At 39.7% G+C, this 19,849-nt stretch overlaps 1 protein-coding gene across 1 annotated transcript in view; it reads right to left on the bottom strand.

Annotated features, from left to right (window-relative positions):
* Positions 1–259: 259 nt before the first annotated feature.
* VPS54 overlaps positions 260–19,849 on the bottom strand; it is a 184,637-nt gene continuing 165,047 nt past the window's right edge. Inside the window, exon 19 of the transcript XR_016425973.1 lies at positions 260–421. The gene's annotated coding sequence lies outside the window, so the exon portion shown is untranslated. The remainder of the gene's footprint in view (positions 422–19,849) is intronic.

The following is a 19,849-nucleotide window of genomic DNA, read 5'->3' on the forward strand; positions in this document are numbered from 1 at the left end:
AATAAACTTAATTGTAAGACAATTGCTCGGCTCATACATCCATGGAATGGGAATGCAGCTCTTCTTCCAGTGAATTACAGTATCATTTTTTACAAGCATGGTAGGCAAGGCTTTACTTTCAAAAATTACATATTACAGATTTCATAATCTCACTATGATTATTTATGGATGCCAGCGTATTCAACCCCAAAAAAAGAGTCCAAGGGGAAATTTGGCAAGAAGGGATTGCAATTGCAAAAAAAGAGCCAAAAACATGGTACAGGTTGGGGTGGAAAGGGGAGCAAAACTGCAGGAAACCATTTAAAAGAATAAAAAGATAAAAATAATTAGAGTAAAGAACGTTAGAGTTGTGAATTGTGCTTATTTGTCACCAGGAAGGCAGAGGGGACCATCACTTCATCTTTTGAGAATGGAATAACACCTGTTTCAGACAGAATGAAACAGAAAACAAGTAAAAACACAGTCATAGAGATCAAGTTCCATAACCCAAACACACGTGCTTGTGTGCGTGTAGTCAAGTTTCAACTGAAATAACTGCATGATACACCTCTATGATAGCCTTATTAAAGTTCCAGTAGAATGTGCACCAAAGACGTGAAATCCACAAAACTTTGTTGTACATCATACGACAGTCTAGGAAAGGAGATCAAGTCAAAAAGCATGCATGTATACTTGCCCTGTGAAATGTGAATGGAACAGCTAGAAGTTGATGAATAAAAAAAAAGATCCATTCATCAGGGTCAAGAGTAAGGAGGTTCTTGGGTGGCACTACCTTTTACATCTCAGAAGATAATTACTGGTTTATCATGAAGTAGGAACACATGTTTTTTTCAAAATGTTAATGTGTATCGAGTGGTGCATGCTGTGGAAAGTAGGTGATATACTTTATTTTACCAATATGAAAGAGTAGTTTAGTCTTGATGACCATTATGGAAGCATTCTCCAAAACTTCAGCTCTGCTCCAGTAATGTGTTCGACGGTAGAGTAACTTAAGAAAGGAACCTCTCTCTCTATTTCTTTCTTCTAAATTTATCTTATCTTTGCAAGATATCCATGTTTCTAAATTCATCTAATCTTTGCTACAGTGCATCTTTCTCACAATGGATAGACAAGTTATATCATGATAATATCAAAACAAGAAGGTAGAAGATAGAGAGAATGAAGAGGAGAAAAACACAAAGGAAACTTCATTGCTAAGAAAGAAGGAGCATTAAAACATAAAAGGGTTGAACCCTCAAGAATGAAGTACGTGGAAAAGTAAATACAAAGGGCACAAGCACAATTACAATTCTAATAAAGGACAATACAAAAGCACTAAGGCACTACACAAGCACAAAATGCATATACAATACTACAAAGAGTCAAGAAAAGAACAACATAAAAAATATAAGCTTTATTAAGCACAAAATGCTTAAAATAAGCATTAATACAAGAGAGGGGAGAAGCCCCTATTTATATACAAGAGAGAGGGCTTGGGGAGCTCCCAAGAGAAATTGGGAGCTCCCAACAGCTCTATGGTCATTTGACCATTGTGCCCTTACACAAAGTAAGAAAGACAAACAAAAAAAGAAAAAGAAAAATAAATACAGAAAAAGACTAAACTGTCCCTAGTGGACAGTCCTTATCACAAAGAATAAAATTACTAAAATGCCCCTGAAGGGCCAATACAAGAAACATTAATATATATATATATATATATATATATATATCCATTTTAACACTCCCTCATTGAACTTACGGTGAGATCACTGAAAGTTTGTTAAGAAGAAAAATAAACAGTAGTGTAGGAAGAGCTTTAGTGAAGAAATGTGCAAACTAGTACTCCGATGTAACATACAACAACTTAACAGTCCCTCTCAAATATTCATCGCGCACATAATGACAATCCATCTCAATATGTTTGGTTCACTCATGGAAAGTGTGATTGCTCGCAATGTAGATCGCACTCTTATTATCGCATCATATCTTCGAAGATTTTGAGACGATTACCCTCTTGTCTTTGATAAGACTTCTTAGCTACAAAAGTTTCATTCTATCACAGGGATTCGGCCAACCAGGTGCCGCACCCGTGTCGATGCGACGCGACGCAACACGGGTGTGTGTGCGGGTGCGGCACCCGGTGCAGTCAACGCACCCAGGGTCATTTATGTCCAATTTTTTGACCTTAAAAAAATGCCCGATGAAATGGGCTGAGGAGAGTTCCTCTCCTCCCGAAGATGACGCCAACCTCTCCTCCAGACCTCTCCTGAAGCCGACGAAGCCGTGAAGGGTATCCTCAAGTACGTATCACTACATCCTCTCACTTACTCGCTCTGTCTCTCTTCTCTCTGTCTCCCACTATCGCTCTCTTCTCTTGCTTTTTTTTATCTCTCGAACTCTCACTCGCTATCTCTATCTCTCCATCTCTCTTCTCTCGCTCAATCTCACTTCCTCTGTCTTTGTCTCTCTTCTCTCGCTTTTTCTGTATCCCTTTGTCTCTGTCACTCTCACACTCGCTCTCTCTGTCTCTCACTTACTCTCACACTCGCTCTCTCTGTCTCTCACTTACTCTCACTCTCGCTCTCTCCCCAACTTTCTCCCTCAGACCCTCTCTCTCCATCTCTCGCTCGCTCTGTCTCTCACTCTCACTTCACAATCTGTCAGCTTTGGTCTAATTGAGATAGAGCTTTCATAGTTTCTTATTCAAATTTGAGATTTTTTACGGTTTTGATCAAATTGGTTCTTTTTAAATGTAACGAACGCATTTATTTAAAATTCAAATTTTTTGGTTTTGCTTGTTGGATAAGAGTTGCAATGCATTATGTGGTGAACTTAATAGATCTTGGTTAACATAAACAGTTTTTCTTGTTTGTTTAGTGTTTAGTTAATTTTCAAATTTCAATTGTATTAATGAAATTTAAATTTTTATCTGGCCTAATATATGCAGTTCTCATATATATATTGGATTCCTTAAAAAAGAATGCATAGTTGCTGGTGTTTTTCCTAAATAATTTAGGAAACAGAGAGATGGAACGAGAGAGAGAGGAACATGCATATTATCCGAACATGTATAGTATCGGATTTAGGCCAAACCCGAACATGCATGTATTGTAGATGCATTTATCATGGCTTGTTGCTAGAAAATATGCTTTGATATCGAATTAATTCAACCAAAACATTTGATTTTTTATGACAAAGTTTTGTTGCAATATAGACTGTTAATTTTAATTGGATCTCTTTAGAAACCCATTTAAACATAAAACTAAAGATACCTAATTTAATGCATGTTAAGTGAAAAAATATGTTTGCAGAGTGCACACTCTACACTTATATATATTTTTTATAATCCCATGCTTAGGAGTAGCTTTGCATTAATGATTAATATTATTGTTATATATTTTTCTCGTACCTTTCAGTATTTATTTATACGTACTACTACTATATTTTTTAGAACTTATTGGATATGGTATTGACCTTGCACTCAATATTATAAATCTTGATTGTGTGCATAATTGATTTTAATATTTTTTTTGTGTTTTCAGGACAAAAATGACAGCTAAAAGGAAGGGACTTGCGTCATCCTCATCTCCACATGTGAGTTTTGCTGCTAGTGTTGTTGATAAATGTAGTGGGAGTGATGATAGAGGGTCACTATGGGTACACGTAGATAAGCTTGCAAAAACTGGAGGAGGTGGTCGAAATAAGAGATTTCGATGCAAGCTCGGTGAAAAAGATTTTGTTCGGTCTTACATAAGAGTTAAGGATCATTTGTTGAAGATACTAAGACATGGTATTTCAGGATGCAGAAGAGTTGATAAGACAATGCGAAAACAATATAAGAAAATACAAGAATAATATGAGAAAAGGAAGACAATGAGTGATTCTTGTGCAATTAGTGTCATTTTTAAGTCACCAAGAAGATGCTAAAAAAAATGGATGTAGAAGGTAGAGAAAGAGGAACGATACAAGCAGCATTCAATACATATGGAAGGGAGGAGATGGATAAAAAAGTACAGAGGTATTTTTATTCTAGTTCACTCCCATTTAATGCAGCTAGAAATCCTTATTGGAAGGATTTAGTTACTTCTTTGGCAAATTGTAATTTGAGTGGCTATGAAACTCTAAGCTCAGAAAAACTATTAACCACACTTCTTGCAGAAGAGAGGGCAAATATTGAGAGATTGTTAGAGATTAAAAAATATTCATGGGAGAAAAATAGAGTTTCTATTGTTTCTGATGGGTTGACAGATATTTAAAGGCATCCACTAATCAATTTTATTGATTCTTCGCTTAGTGGCCCAGTATTCTTGAAAGCAGTTGATGCATCTGGGGAATCTAAAATTGTTGAGTATTTGAAGGAGTTTTTTATAGAAGTAATAAAAGAAGTGGGTGATCAGAAAGTAGTACAAATCATCACAGACAACGCTCCAGTTTGTAAAAGTGCAACATTGAATTTGGAGAGCGAGTATCCTAATATTTTTTGGACTCCCTGTGTAGTACACAACTTGAATCTGGCCCTCAAGAGCATCTGCAACCCCAAAGAAGAAAAAAATTCACCAACATATGCTCTATGTTCATGGATTGAGGAATTAGAAAACAATGTCAAAAGCATTAGGAATTTTGTTGTCAACCATCATCATGCTAATGCTATATTTAATAGGCATTCTGACCTGAAATTGTTTAAGGTTGTTGAAACACGTTTTGCGTCCATCATTGTGATGGTGAATAGGATTAAGGAAGTGAAGAATGCTTTGGTTAGCATGGTGACTGATGAGAATTGGACATTATATCGTGCTAATGAGGATGTCAAAGCTTAATAAATTCATTGTTGATGATGAGTTTTGAGACAGAGTCGTATATTTCCTTCAATTTACACAACCTATTTGAGAAATGTTGAGAGAAGTTGATAAGAATGAGCCCATGCTTCACAAAGTTTATGAAATGTGGGATAATATGATTGAAAAAATATAAGTTATAGTTTTCAAGTATGAAGGAAAAAAACATGCATTGGATGATTCAGAATTTTTTAACCATGTTCATTTCATTTTAGTCAGAAGATGGGATAAGAGCATCACTCCTTTGCATTGCATAACACATTCTCTTAATCCAAAATATTACGCAAAAAGGTGGCAGGAAGGTATTGGTCGTGTCCCTCCAAATTTAGACTCAGAGCTATCAAGGCATAGAAATATGTGTATGATAAGACTTTATCCGGAATCACATATTCTAAATCAAGTCACACAAGAGTTTGAAAAATTTGCATCTTCGAGATTATATGGACAGGCATTACTCGCGAGACAGAAGGATAATATAGATCCTATTACATGGTGGTCAACATTAGGATCAGAAACACCTCTTATCTAACGTCTTGCATTGAGATTGCTATCACAACTTGCTAGTTCATCCCGTTGTGAAAAAAATTGGAGCACATATTCTCAAATCCACAACATGAAGATAAACAAACTCACCAGCAAGCGTGCAGAGGATTTAGTATATGTTCGTTCAAATCTTCGACTACTTTCGCGAACCAATGATGAATACAGGTACTAATTTGCTCTCTTAATTATTTGACTATTTATTAGTTTTTTCATTTAAATATACTTTTATTTAACATTTTCAAATTGTTTTAAATTTTTAATAATACAGACACGGATCATCCAAATTTTAGGATGTAAACCCAGAAGAGTGTGACTTAAAGGGAGAGCATAATTTCAACATTACAAACATGGATTTATATGAGCCTGATCTTCCTTCTTATGATGCATTTGATGATGAAGCAGAAAATTATTAGGATTCATTACCTCATCGTCATATACATTGTGTAGGATATACTTTTGGTATGTAATTATGCATTTTTGTTTCTTTTGTTAGTATGCTGTATAATTTACTTCTTTTATGCTTTACTTATTTGATTGTTTCTATAATATATTTAGGTTGATTTAATTATGATGTTAGTTTTTATGATGTAAAATAGAATTATAGATTGTTAATTTGATTTATTGCTTGCATGATGATGAATTGATTTGATAATATTATGATAATTGTTTTTTATTTCATTAGTGTTACTGTTGTTAACTATTAAAACTTAAAAATTGTATATATATATATATAATTTTTTATATTTTTGCCACACCCAAGTTTTTTGAAAGTGTCGCACCCCCGCACCCGCACCCATGTGACATAGGTTTCATTGTTGTTGTAGCCATCGTTCGATATTTAGCTTTAGTTGAGGACAAGGTTGTCATACTAGGAAGCGGAAGCGAGAAATGATAAGAAAGCATAAGCAAGAAGAGATGCATTTTAAAATGTATAGGAAGCAAGTGAAGAATAAAAAAAAACAATATAAGAATTAAATAGGAATAAAAATGAAACGAAAATAAAAACTAAAATATAAGTGACTTCTTAAATTTCATGAATTTTTAGTGTAAGAATTAATTTTTTAACAAAATCTAAAAATAATGATTGCCAATTTAGAGAAAGCACATGGAAGTGAGTGAGAGAAAACACATAAAACATGAAAAATAGAGTGAGAAAACATATAAGAAGAATATATGAAGCATGTGAAAAGCATAGGAGAAGCGTGGAAGAATCGAGATTCCCATCAAGTTTCAGAAAAGAAGAGTATCGCATTTCCGAAGCGAGTTTCTAGAAAACAGGCTTCCCACCAATCTAAGGAGCTTCTGATAACTCTGGTTGAGGACAACAATATTTTTTTGTTGTTTTTTGCATCTCCACGAAATTAGAGAATCTTCTAAGAAAACACAAAAACCAGTAGTTGAGATTCTATCATTAGGGTTTTCCCCCGGTTAGCATCAGTATAAACAAGTAAATCTAAAGAGGAAGAGGAAGATAAGAAAAACCCATTGCTTATTAAGTTCTTAATGTATCTAATAATCCTTAACATTGCACTCATGTGCACAATCGTGGGGGCATGCTGGAATTAGCTGACTGCATGAAACACATGGGCCATGTCGGGTCTGGTAATGGATAGGTAGGTGAGGGATCCGATCAGCTGTCTATAAGGTATAGGATCTTCAAGTAGTGTCTCATCAAGTCTCATGGTTCCAAGAAATTAGTAAGCCACATGTTTCCTTCCTCCCCTTCCATAGGAAATATCGGAAAATCTTTCTTAGCCTCTTAGAGCAAATGATAAATAGCCAACGTGAAAGTATGTATCGCACACAAAACATGCCTGATGAGCATAATTTTGGTCTAGATGAAAACAAGTTAGGCCACACTTCTATAGGTGAACAACCAACAATCATCTATACGGGCCTAGATGAGCTGAGAGTCAAACACCTACTGTTCATGCTCAACTCACTTATCATACACAAGCTTCTTGTATTTCATCACTAAGCACACTTGACATGCCCGAACAAGCTTGACATAAGCCAAACAGATACTAGCTGCAAGCAGCTCAGTTCATTTACCAGCCCTACTCATATCTTGGACAAGCACACATACATGCGACTGCAAATGAAACTTTCACGCACATGTTTACATGCATCACCTAATTTAAACAAAAGCATGCATGTGTGCTTCAAAATTAGATTATCTATGAATGAATAAATAAATAAATTTATTGATCATCTAAAATTTGAAAATGCATGCATGAACTTGAAGTCACATCAAACACTTGATACATGTGTAAATGCACACATGCATGCACATAGACAAGCTAAACATACGATGACTAGAATGTTTTAAACATCCTTGAAAGTTGAAACATCCTTAAGCTTATCCTCAAGCATAAGGACAGATCAAGGAATTAAACTTCTATAACACATAAGATAAAGACAATTATATGACAATATATAGGTAATTGATAAGGAGAGTAAAAGATAACTAAGGTAAATACCAAATCACATAAATATCAAAAACAATAGCAAAGCCACCTTTCTTCTTAAAAATAAAGAAAAAGAACTAAAAGTTTTAACTAATTGCCACAAAATTTAACAACCGCACTTGTGAGATGGAAGCGTAAATTCTGAACATACAACAATAGTATTACAATATTTGTACTTGCATCCTTAATAAAGAGAACAGTGCCAGTATATCAAGATTAAAAGCCCAAACTTATCATAGCAACACTAAATCTTTCATACTAAGCCTTAGGGGTTTGTTTAAGATCATATAAATCTTTTAGTTTTAAAGTTTTTCTTTTTTCAATATTAAGTCCCAATGGAGGATCCATGTATACTTCCCCACTAAGATCACTATTAAGAAAAACATTTTTCACATCTAATTGGTAAATAGGTCATTTTTTAGTGGATGCAATGAGTATTAGTGTAAGACTCATGCATTAAAAAAAAAAATTGAATCCAGGTTGGATACGACCGAATCCGGGTCACAGACCCCCCCCCCCCCCCCTCTCTCGACTATTCCCTGAGCAGCCGAAGTGCGACCCGACTCCTCCCCCGTGGACACCGCTGCTGCCCACCCCGATGCCTCACCTCTGCTGAACCCTCACCGGACTCTCTCTTACGCCTTGGCTCCCTGTCTCTGACGCCTCACCCTCTTCGGAGCCCTCCCAACTCTCGCCTGAGTCACGCTGGCGCACGAAGCCAATGCCCCTCCCTGCACCTCGCAGGAGGCTCGTCGGAGGCCCTGCTTGACCCTGAACCCTAATGACTCCCTCTCATCTCTCTGCCTGGTGAAACCCCCTGCCAAGAATCCCTGCTCACCGAAGACCTCAACCCTGAAACCCCCCGACGTGACACCCCGAGTCACCCTCTTCCCGTCTCTCTGTTTCCCCTTTATCCCCCCACTGTCACTCTCTTTCCCTCACTGAAACCACAACACCCCTCCCTGCACCTCGATGGAGGCTTAGGGGTTTGTTTAAGATCATATAAATCTTTTACTTTTAAAGTTTTTCTTTTTTCAATATTAAGTCCCAATGGAGGATCCATGTATACTTCCCCACTAAGATCACTATTAAGAAAAATATTTTTCACATCTAATTGGTAAATAGGTCATTTTTTAGTGGATGCAATGAGTATTAGTGTAAGACTCGTGCATTAAAAAAAAAATTGAATCCAGGTTGGATACGACCGAATCCGGGTCACAGACCCCCCCCCCCTCTCTCGACTATTCCCTGAGCAGCCGAAGTGCGACCCGACCCCTCCCCCATGGACACCGCTGCTGCCCACCCCGATGCCTCACCTCTGCTGAACCCTCACCGGACTCTCTCTTACCCCTCGGCTCCCTGTCTCTGACGCCTCACTCTCGTCGGAGCCCTCCCAACTCTCGCATGAGTCACGCTGGCGCACGAAGCCAATGCCCCTCCCTGCACCTCGCAGGAGGCTCGTCGGAGGCCCTGCTTGACCCCGAACCCTAATGACTCCCTCTCATCTCTCTGCCTGGTGAAACCCCCTGCCAAGAATCCCTGCTCACCGAAGACCTCAACCCTGAAACCCCCCGACGTGACACCCCGAGTCACCCTCTTCCCGTCTCTCTGTTTCCCCTTTATCCCCCCACTGTCACTCTCTTTCCCTCACTGAAACCACAACACCCCTCCCTGCACCTCGCTGGAGGCTTAGGGGTTTGTTTAAGATCATATAAATCTTTTAGTTTTAAAGTTTTTCTTTTTTCAATATTAAGTCCCAATGGAGGATCCATGTATACTTCCCCACTAAGATCACTATTAAGAAAAACATTTTTCACATCTAATTGGTAAATAGGTCATTTTTTAGTGGATGCAATGAGTATTAGTGTAAGACTCCTGCATTAAAAAAAAAATTGAATCCAGGTTGGATACGACCGAATCCGGGTCACAGACCCCCCCCCCCCCTCTCTCGACTATTCCCTGAGCAACCGAAGTGCGACCCGACCCCTCCCCCGTGGACACCGCTGCTGCCCACCCCGATGCCTCACCTCTGTTGAACCCTCACCGGACTCTCTCTTACGCCTCGGCTCCCTGTCTCTGACGCCTCACCCTTGTCGGAGCCCTCCCAACTCTCGCATGAGTCACGCTGGCGCACGAAGCCAATGCCCCTCCCTGCACCTCGCAGGAGGCTCGTCGGAGGCCCTGCTTGACCCTAAACCCTAATGACTCCCTCTCATCTCTCTGCCTGGTGAAACCCCCTGCCAAGAATCCCTGCTCACCGAAGACCTCAACCCTGAAACCCCCCGACGTGACACCCTGAGTCACCCTCTTCCCATCTCTCTGTTTCCCCTTTATCCCCCCACTGTCACTCTCTTTCCCTCACTGAAACCACAACACCCCTCCCTGCACCTCGCTGGAGGCTTAGGGGTTGGTTTAAGATCATATAAATCTTTTAGTTTTAAAGTTTTTCTTTTTTCAATATTAAGTCCCAATGGAGGATCCATGTATACTTCCCCACTAAGATCACTATTAAGAAAAACATTTTTCACATCTAATTGGTAAATAGGTCATTTTTTAGTGGATGTAATGAGTATTAGTGTAAGACTCGTGCATTAAAAAAAAAATTGAATCCAGGTTGGATACGACTGAATCCGGGTCATAGACCCCCCCCCCTCTCTCGACTATTCCCTGAGCAGCCGAAGTGCGACCCGACCCCTCCCCTGTGGACACCGCTGCTGCCCACCCCGATGCCTCACCTCTGTTGAACCCTCACCAGACTCTCTCTTACGCCTCGGCTCCCTGTCTCTGACGCCTCACCCTCGTCGGAGCCCTCCCAACTCTCGCCTGAGTCACGCTGGCGCACGAAGCCAATGCCCCTCCCTGCACCTCGCAGGAGGCTCGTCGGAGGCCCTGCTTGACCCCGAACCCTAATGACTCCCTCTCATCTCTCTGCCTGGTGAAACCCCCTGCCAAGAATCCCTGCTCACCGAAGACCTCAACCCCGAAACCCCCCGACGTGACACCCCGAGTCACCCTCTTCCCGTCTCTCTGTTTCCCCTTTATCCCCCCACTGTCACTCTCTTTCCCTCACTGAAACCACAACACCCCTCCCTGCACCTCGCTGGAGGCTCGTCGGAGCCCTCCTGTCTCTTTGTTTCCCGTTTCCCCCCCTCATCTCCTTGTTCCTATTACCGGCGGACCCGGCTCGACACCGTCTCTCTCTCTCCCTCAGGTACGATCCCCCCCCCCCCCCACACACACACACACTTTTTTTTTCTCTTCCCTCTTTCTCTTAGTGATGGCAGCATCGCTCGGTGTTGCCGCCTTGTCAGAAGCAACGACACCACTCGGGTGTCGTTTTTTTTTCAGAGGTGGCAGCACACGAGTGGTGTCGCCTCTTTTTTTTTCCTGTCCTTCCTTGTTTGTCGTCGGCAGACCGGAGCTCGACAGGAGGGAGGGTGCAGAGCACCCTCTCCTTTTTTTTTCGTGTCAGTCGTCGGTAGACCAAGGCTTGCCAAGAGGAAGGGTGCCGAGCACCTTTTCTTCCCTGTCTGTCGCCGACAGATCGGGGCTCGCCAGGAGAGAAGGGTACTGAACACCCCTCTTCGATTTTCTTCTCCTGTTGATGTATTTTTGGCCTTCTTGAACCTGAGCCAGGCTCGGGTTTCGTCGCTCTGCCGCGCCACTAGTGGCAGGCAGTGCTTCTGTCCTCGACAATCGCGGCAACCACTGAAAAGAAGTCGCCATTATGTATATGTCTGACCCGATCCATTTATATAATGGATCGGGTCCAGACCCAATTAGTGTATAATGTAAATTAGCATGTTATTAAAGGGTATTTTTGTACCCTAGTTTTATACACTTAACACATTAATAGGATGAAAGGTGCAGCCACGATTGACTAAAGCCCTTTCTCTGGAATCTCTCTTTCTTTCTTTCTTTCTTTCTTTCTTTCTTTCTCTCTCTCTCTCTCTCCCCTCTCTCTCTCTCTCTCGGTGACAGGTCTTGTGTAGAGATCAAGGGCTCCTTTCTCACATGGTATCAGAGCCAGCGTGACGTCTGGGAGTGAAGGGCTGCCTCGTTTTCACCCTATCAACGTGAAAGTCAATAGGCGCGTGGATCTGCGTGGATCTAACCAAGTCTGGGTGTGAAATGGTTGATCTCGGTTTCGCGATGACAGGTTCCCCCCTCTTTCTGTGAGAAACTCGACCTCTTCAGTGAGAAACTCGACCTCCACGTGAATCTGGAAACGTAAAGTGCAGGTTCCTCTTTCTTTCTGTAAAAAAAAAAAAACTTGACCTCTGATTCTCTTTGATTTTTTGTGATCCTCTTTCTTTCTGTGAGAAACTCGACCTCTGTGGAAACGTAAATCTGTTTTATTTCAGATCACTGTGATTCTCTTTGATTTTCTACAATCTGTACTTCTCTTTGTTAATTTGTGATTCTTCTGTTAATCTCTGCTGATTTTGTGGTATCTGAAATTATTTTTTATTGCATTTTCTGGAAACGCGTTATTCCTTTTTGTTTTTCTCTTTCTGTCTGCCGAGTATCACCTGGTGCATCAGCCTGCCGAGTATCACCTGGAAACCACGTGAACTTGTTTTCTATCATCTGTCAGCCAAGTGTCCTGTTAGCCGAGCCCTCTATTTTGCTTCTCATACCTAAGTGTCAGTTCAGGTTTTCTCTCAAATGGATTTTACTCATGCGCAGTCATGTCTGTCCTCAAGTTTTCTCGATCAACTAGTCTCTGAAAAACTGAATAACTTCAATTTCTTAACCTGGAAAAGACAAATCATCCCATTTATAAAGAGTCAGGACCTCTCTGGTCATCTAGATGGATCGGTTCCACCGCCTCCAGAATTCCTTTCGCAGAAAAAAACGGACGATAAAGGAGAACAATTTGTTGTTCTTCACAAGAATCCAGAATATGTTGTTTGAATGAAGAAGGATCAATCGCTAGTGGCATACATCACTTCAACTCTCTCACAGGAGGTCCTTATTGCTCTTCCTGATGATTGTTCGGCCAAGGAACTGTGGGATAAGTTAGTTCAAACATATTCACAAATTTCTGAAGCAAGAATTATGTTTCTTAAGCGAGAGTTTCAAATGCTGAAGAAAGATTTCATGTCTATTATGGAATACCTGAACAAAATGAAAGGCATCACAGACCAGTTGGTTGTTGTTGGGTGTCTTGAGTACAATAAACCTTAAGTGGATTGGGGCCAGACTATCATGTTATGACGACAACCTTACTATGTTTACCAGAACTTCCAAAGTTTAAAGATCTTTGTGCGAAATTATTGCAATATGAGATGACTCTGAAAGGATCTTCTGAAGATTCTCATGGGAATTCAGGAACACAAGATGTGCTGGCTATGGGAATGAGTTATGGTCGAGGACGAGGAAGTTCTTTTCGAGGAAAAGGAGGCCAAGGGACAAATACCTATGGATGTCGTGGCATACTTCCAACACCCAATATACAAGGACAAAGACCCATTCCCACCTTTTTCCTATGCAACAAGAAAGGTCACATTAAAGCAAATTGTTGGTTTAATCCTCAAAACAAAGGGAAAGCTCCATAAGTAAAGGCTAGGAAGGATGGAGAAGTAAAGGAGTTGTTGTTGGCAGCCTTGGCAGGATTGAATATGAAGCAAAATGACAAAGGAATTTGGTATGTCGACTTTGGAGCAGCTACTCATGTCACGGGTGATATAGGTAAACTCTTGACTCTTACTCCTTATGTTGGTAAGAATAGCATAGTCACAGAAGATGGCTCTCATCACTCAATCTCACATACTGGAAATGCCATTATACCCATGTCAAAGTCCTCTCTTAAACTTCCAAGTGTCATCCATGCGCCTGATATTCAAAAGAACATTGTTTTTGTCTCAAAACTTGTTGATGATGTTAATGCTTCAGTTGAATTTACTCTCTCTTCTGTTTATGTCAAGGATCTTCGCACGAGGAAGACATTCGCTGAAGGAAAACGATGGGGCAACATGTACATCTTTCAAGAATATCCTTCCTCCATTCATTCCGACTATTCATCCTTGAAGCCTCACCAACGTCAATTTTTTTATCCTGATTTTATATTTACTATTTCTGAATGTAATAAGCCAAGACTTTGGCATAGTCGTCTTAGCGATTGTGGTCGCCATTTTATTGAAAAACTTGTCTTGAATAATCTTATTCCTAAGTCCAGTCTGAGTTCAGAGGTCGCTGATACAAAGTGTTCTAGTTGTCATTTATGTAAGAGTCATGTTTTACCATTTGCTTCCATTAATAAAAGAGCTTCAAGGCCATTTGAGGTCATTTGTTCAAATGTCTGGGGTCCTGCCCCAATTACTTCTCTTTCTGGCAGTAAATACTATCTTATTTTCATTGATAGTTACTCACGTTATACTTGGATATTTTTTATGAAGCACAAATCAAAAGTATTTGGATTGTTTCAGAGATTTCATTCTTTTGTTCAAAATCATTTCTCTACCAACATTCTCAATTTCTAGTGTGATGGAGGAGGTGCATTCTTCTCGAGTGACTTTGTTAGTTTCCTTCAACATAATGGGATAAAGAGAAGAGTGTCTTGCCCGTATACACCTCAACAAAATGGGATTGCTGAGAGGAAGCATCGACATATTGTTGAGACTGCAATGAGCATGATGCACGGGAGCAATCTCCCTGTATCATTATGGACTGAGGCTTTTCACTTCACAGATCATGTGATAAATCGATTGGCCATGAGTATCTTAGAAAATAAGTCACCATATTTCTCTCTTTTTGGCATACAACCTGATTATCATGAATTACGTGTGTTTGGGTCTGTTTGCTATGTTCACATTGACAGCTCACTCAGGCACAAGTTCCAAGATAAAGCCTTAAAATGCAGGTTTATAGGATATGCAGAAGACTACAAAGGGTACAGGTGCTATGATCCCCTGAGTAAACGTGTCAAAATATCAAGGAATGTAATTTTCGATGAAATGAACTTTGATGATCAGGATGCTAATTCAACCCTTCATGCTGATAACTCAAGCCCCAGCATTGAGGTATACTACCTATGGTTAAATTCAGAACTCTTTTCCAATGGTAAAGTAGACTGTCCAAAAAATTGCAGTCAGAAGGAGACACATGAAGAATCAGCCAATGAAACTCAAACGGAAGAGACTGTTACACATGACTTGGAGCCAACAAGGTATAAGGGTATTGTGTACACCCGGCGAGAGAAAGAGCCCTCATTCATTTCTTGTACGAGTATGGATCCATCTGGATCATCCGCTTCACAGACGATGGATATCAGAAGATCCTCACGGATTCAACATCCGCTTGACAGGTGGGTAAGTTATAAAAAAAATTCATTGGATTTTCAGTTGTTCTTGACATTCATAAGTAAAGAAGATGAGCCCCTCATGTTCTATCAAGTTGCGAGCTCTAGAAGATGGGTAGAAGCAATGAATGAAGAAATAGAGGCCTTACATGAATGTGGGACATGGGAGATTGTACCTAGACCACTAAACAGAAATGTTGTTGGGTCAAAATGGGTGTACAAGATAAAGTATAAACCAGACGGGAGCATCGAAAGGTACAAGGCTAGACTTGTAGCCAAGGGATTCACACAAGAGGAAGGCCAAGACTTTGATGAAACTTTTAGTCCTGTAGTTAAAATGGGTACCATTCGCATTGTGTTGAGTCTAGCCATTAAACATGGATGGGCATTGAGCCAGCTGGATGTAAAAAATGCATTTCTGCACGGGGATTTAAAAGAGAAGGTCTACATGGAACAACCCACTGGATATGCAGAACGAGACGCCAAAAAATATGTATGCAAGTTAAAGAGAGCACTCTATGGTTTGAAACAAGCTTCTCGTTCCTGGTTTGACAGTTTTTCTCTAGAGATACAACGGCATGGCTTCTCTCGGTCCCTTCTGGATCACTCATTATTTATTCACAATGAACAAGGAGTCACTACTCTTCTATTAATATATGTAGATGACATCATCATCACAGGGAACTGCAAAAGTCACATTGAGCAAGTGAAGAAGTTATTAAATCAGAGATTTAAGATGAAAGATTTGGGAGAGCTGCGATATTTTCTTGGGGTAGAAGTTGATAAAAGAAATGATACACTCACCCTTACTCAACACAAATACACGTTGGACATTCTCAGCAGAGCAGGCATGACAGATTATAAGCCATTAACAACTCCAAGTGTAATTCATCAGAAACTTAGTTCAAAGGAAGGGGATATATATGGAGATCCTACTAAGTATCGGGGCTTAGTTGGCATGTTGCAATACCTGACTTTTACTAGACCCGATATATACGGTTAATCAGGTATCCCAGTTTATGCATGAACCTCGTATGTCACATATGGAGGCAGTCAAACGTATACTTCGTTACCTGAAGGGTATAGTTGGTGATGGGCTGGTATACAAGAAAAGAGAATTAGATCCAGGCGAGGGCCATGAGGGCCATGAGATCGTCACTTTTGATGATGCTGATTGGGCGGGTGATCCAGACGAACGACGATCAGTATCCGGTTATTGCAGCTTCATTGGGCCAAACTTGGTAAAATAGAGTAGTAGAAAATAAAAGGCGGTTGCTAGATCAAGCACTGAGGCTGAATACAGATCGATGGCCACTGCCACGGCCGAGGCTACATGGATTAGACATCTCCTGACAGAAATGGGAGATCTGATTGCTCGGTCATTGTTGCTGTGTGACAATCAAAGTATCATCATGTCCTTCAATCCCATCCACCGTAGTCGAGCAAAGCACATTGAAATAGATCAACATTTTATTAGAAAAAAGGTTGAAGATAAAGAGATTGAGCCCATGTATGTGCCAACTGAAAAACAAGTTGCTGACATCCTCACTAAAGGGTTGACAAAGGACAGATTTTGGTTTCTGAAAAGCAAGTTGTTCATGGTTTAGCACCATGCACAACTTGAGGGAGGCTGAAAAGAAGTCGTCATTATGTATATGTCTGACCCGATCCATTTATATAATGGATCGGGTCCAGAACCAATTAGTGTATAATGTAAATTAGCATGTTATTAAAGGGTATTTTTGTACCCTAGTTTTATACACTTAACACATTAATAGGATGAAAGGTGCAGCCACGATCGACTGACACCCTTTCTCTGGAATCTCTCTTTCTTTCTCTCTCTCTCTCTCTCCCCTCTCTCTCTCTCGATGACAGGTCGCTGTAGAGATCAAGGGCTCCTTTCTCACAACCACTGCCTCCGGTTGTCCGACCTTCCTACATGTTGCAGTTGTCCCCTAGGTCAGCCTACAAAGCTGAGCTCCGTTTGAAGCAAGCCCAGCCTGGTTCTCTGAGCAGGAGGACTGAGCCTAGGCTCGATCCTGTCTTGTTTGGGGGCCAGACCTAGCTCGGCTATCACCGAGCGCAGCCCGAGTCAGCCCCGTAACCCGAGCCGACTCTTGTGCACCGAGTGTTGAGCCCGGCTCGATCCAGTCTGTTCGAACTGGGTTCAAGTTCGACCGTTGCGACGCAATCGTCGCCGCTTTCGTCAAAATCTAAGAACTTAACACAATGCAATCAATTGACTAGTGCCTATGAATGGGTTGAAATCCAAATGGATATGGATTTAGATCATGAATCCAACCCAGACCCATAATCCATCCATAACTTTTCAAAACAAAGGGAATTTAAAACTTTAAGAAACACATATATATAGTTATATATTAAAAGTAGTTAGAACTCTACCCCAAACAATAACTTACTAGAAGGGCGGGGGGTCACCCCCTAGGAGCCTCCCTTATTATATAAAGAGAGAGGTCAAGCCTCTCTCTAAAAAAAACGTCAACTAGAGAGAGGAAGGGAGGGAGGAAAAGAGGACAAAGAAGAGAGAGAGAGAGGGAGAGGAAAAAGAGGGGCATCACCTTCTTCTATTCTTTCACATATTCTCAGCAAAGCAAGGTACGGGTTCTTCTCTTTTTCTGATAGAACGAGGGTTTAGCATGTTTTAAATCATATAGGTTTAAGGGTTGATCATATATGAAAATTTCTGCATGTATATACTATATATTTTTTATGTTCTAGATGCTTAAAATTATTTTTTTATATCCCTGAACATGTCTACAAATTTTTGCATGTATATACTATGTATTTTTTATTTTTTGATGCTTAAAATTGATTTTTTGCATCCCTGAACATGTCTGCAAAGTTCTGCATATATATACTATGCATTTTTTATGTTCTTGATGCTTAAAATTAATCCTTTGCATCAAATTTTTGCTTGTATATATTACGTATTTTTTATGTTCTTGATGCTTAAATCCAAGTTTATGCATATCCCTAATCATGTCTAAAAATTTTTGCATGGATACCATGAAGATTTTTATCGTTTTTGATGTTTAAATCCAGGTTTATGCATCTCTAATCATGTCTGAAAATTTTTGCATGCATACTATGAAGATTTTTATCATTCTTGATGCTTAAATCTAAGTTTCTGCATACTATGAAGATTTTGGCTATTATGCATCTTTCATGTTCACTGAAAATCTTGCAATGCTAATTTATTGTGGTAATATCTAATCCACTGATGGGCAGTTGAGGGTCATGAGCATGTGTTGCTTATAAAATGTTAAATTGTGATTTTTGCATTGCAGAATAATTTTGTCAAAGATTAGTTTTCTGAATTAATTACATTGTTGAATTTGATAAAGCAATGACACGAATTTGTTATTGTATATGGATTTGCATAAATGTTGGTGAAAAAGACCAAACAATATAATAATTTCTTCTTTGGTATCCCTCTGAAAGGGTGAGAACCTTGGATGGCGGTCATGGGGGACCGTAAGGATACTAAACATTGTGTGCATTTGTTATCCCCAATAACCCGATAAGTGGTCAGTATACCTGATCACGGTTGTAGGGAACTTTCAGTCACTTTGCATGGGGTGGTGTTATTGACTTAACGGTAGTTATTGGTATACAAAAAAATAACGCCAATGGATGATGATTTCTTTGATGTCCCAACATTAGGTGATGAATCATAATGTTCTGATTGATGGTGATGATTCCTAATATCGATCGAGGAACAAGTGTAGAACCTAGTAATGAAAATACAAATTGTGTGTTAAGCTACAACTGAAAACTGCCGTGAACCTCGAGAATTTTGCCCATTTTAAGTATCTACGAGTTTCTAAGAAAGTAAAAATTAAATTTATGTGCATTAAATAAGGACATGCATGCAAAAGTAATTCTGATAATTAACTTAAAAAGTTATTCATGCATGTTGCATTGATTCATGCATCCCTAAATGTTTAGCATTGATTTCATGCATCCCTAAATATTTAATTTAGCATGAAATTGTTGAATGTTTGCTTGAACTGCTTAGATGATAAGTTTGTTCTGATGATATGTTACTTGTGAATCCTCTTAAATCTATGCTTGATTTACCTTATGTTATTTTTTTACTGTTAGAAATTTAGGTCTCGTACGAGCACTTCGGTTCTTACTCGTTTTCTAAAAATGTTTTTCAGGCATTAACGCTCTGTGATGATTGGACTAGCTGGCTGGTGGACTTGAGGGTTATGGATCCATTCCAGCATGATGACATCAGAAACCCTCTTCACACACACACAGATGCAGACCTCAAATAGCCGATGAATGAAGTCTCTAACCTCTCCTAAGCACAACACTCTCTTACCTCTATATGTTATTGGTACAATACTCACAAGTGATGGTAGTGAAGATATAGTTACAAAAGAAGTTTTTTTAACACACATTTTAAATGAAGGGAAAATCCTAAGTACTTGGTTGACTTAGAGTTGACCACAAAGGTTTTCAAGGGCTTGGTCATGGAATGGTAATACAAAAAAGATTATTTTAGAGGAACTCTGAGGAAATGAAGCATGATGGTGTTTTTATTGAGATTGTACGTTGTTTGTTCACGGGTCTAGATCTAGACCCGATGACCTTATGTAACATCTTTTGTATTGCTGTCATTATTGGGTCTGTCTGACAGACCCGATCTGAACTGTAACATATATAATATGGAAATATAGGGCACGACAGAT

Source organism: Nuphar pumila, chromosome 11 (assembly GCF_984573655.1).
Source record: "Nuphar pumila chromosome 11, dmNupPumi1.hap1.1, whole genome shotgun sequence".
Taxonomy (NCBI): Eukaryota; Viridiplantae; Streptophyta; class Magnoliopsida; order Nymphaeales; family Nymphaeaceae; genus Nuphar; species Nuphar pumila.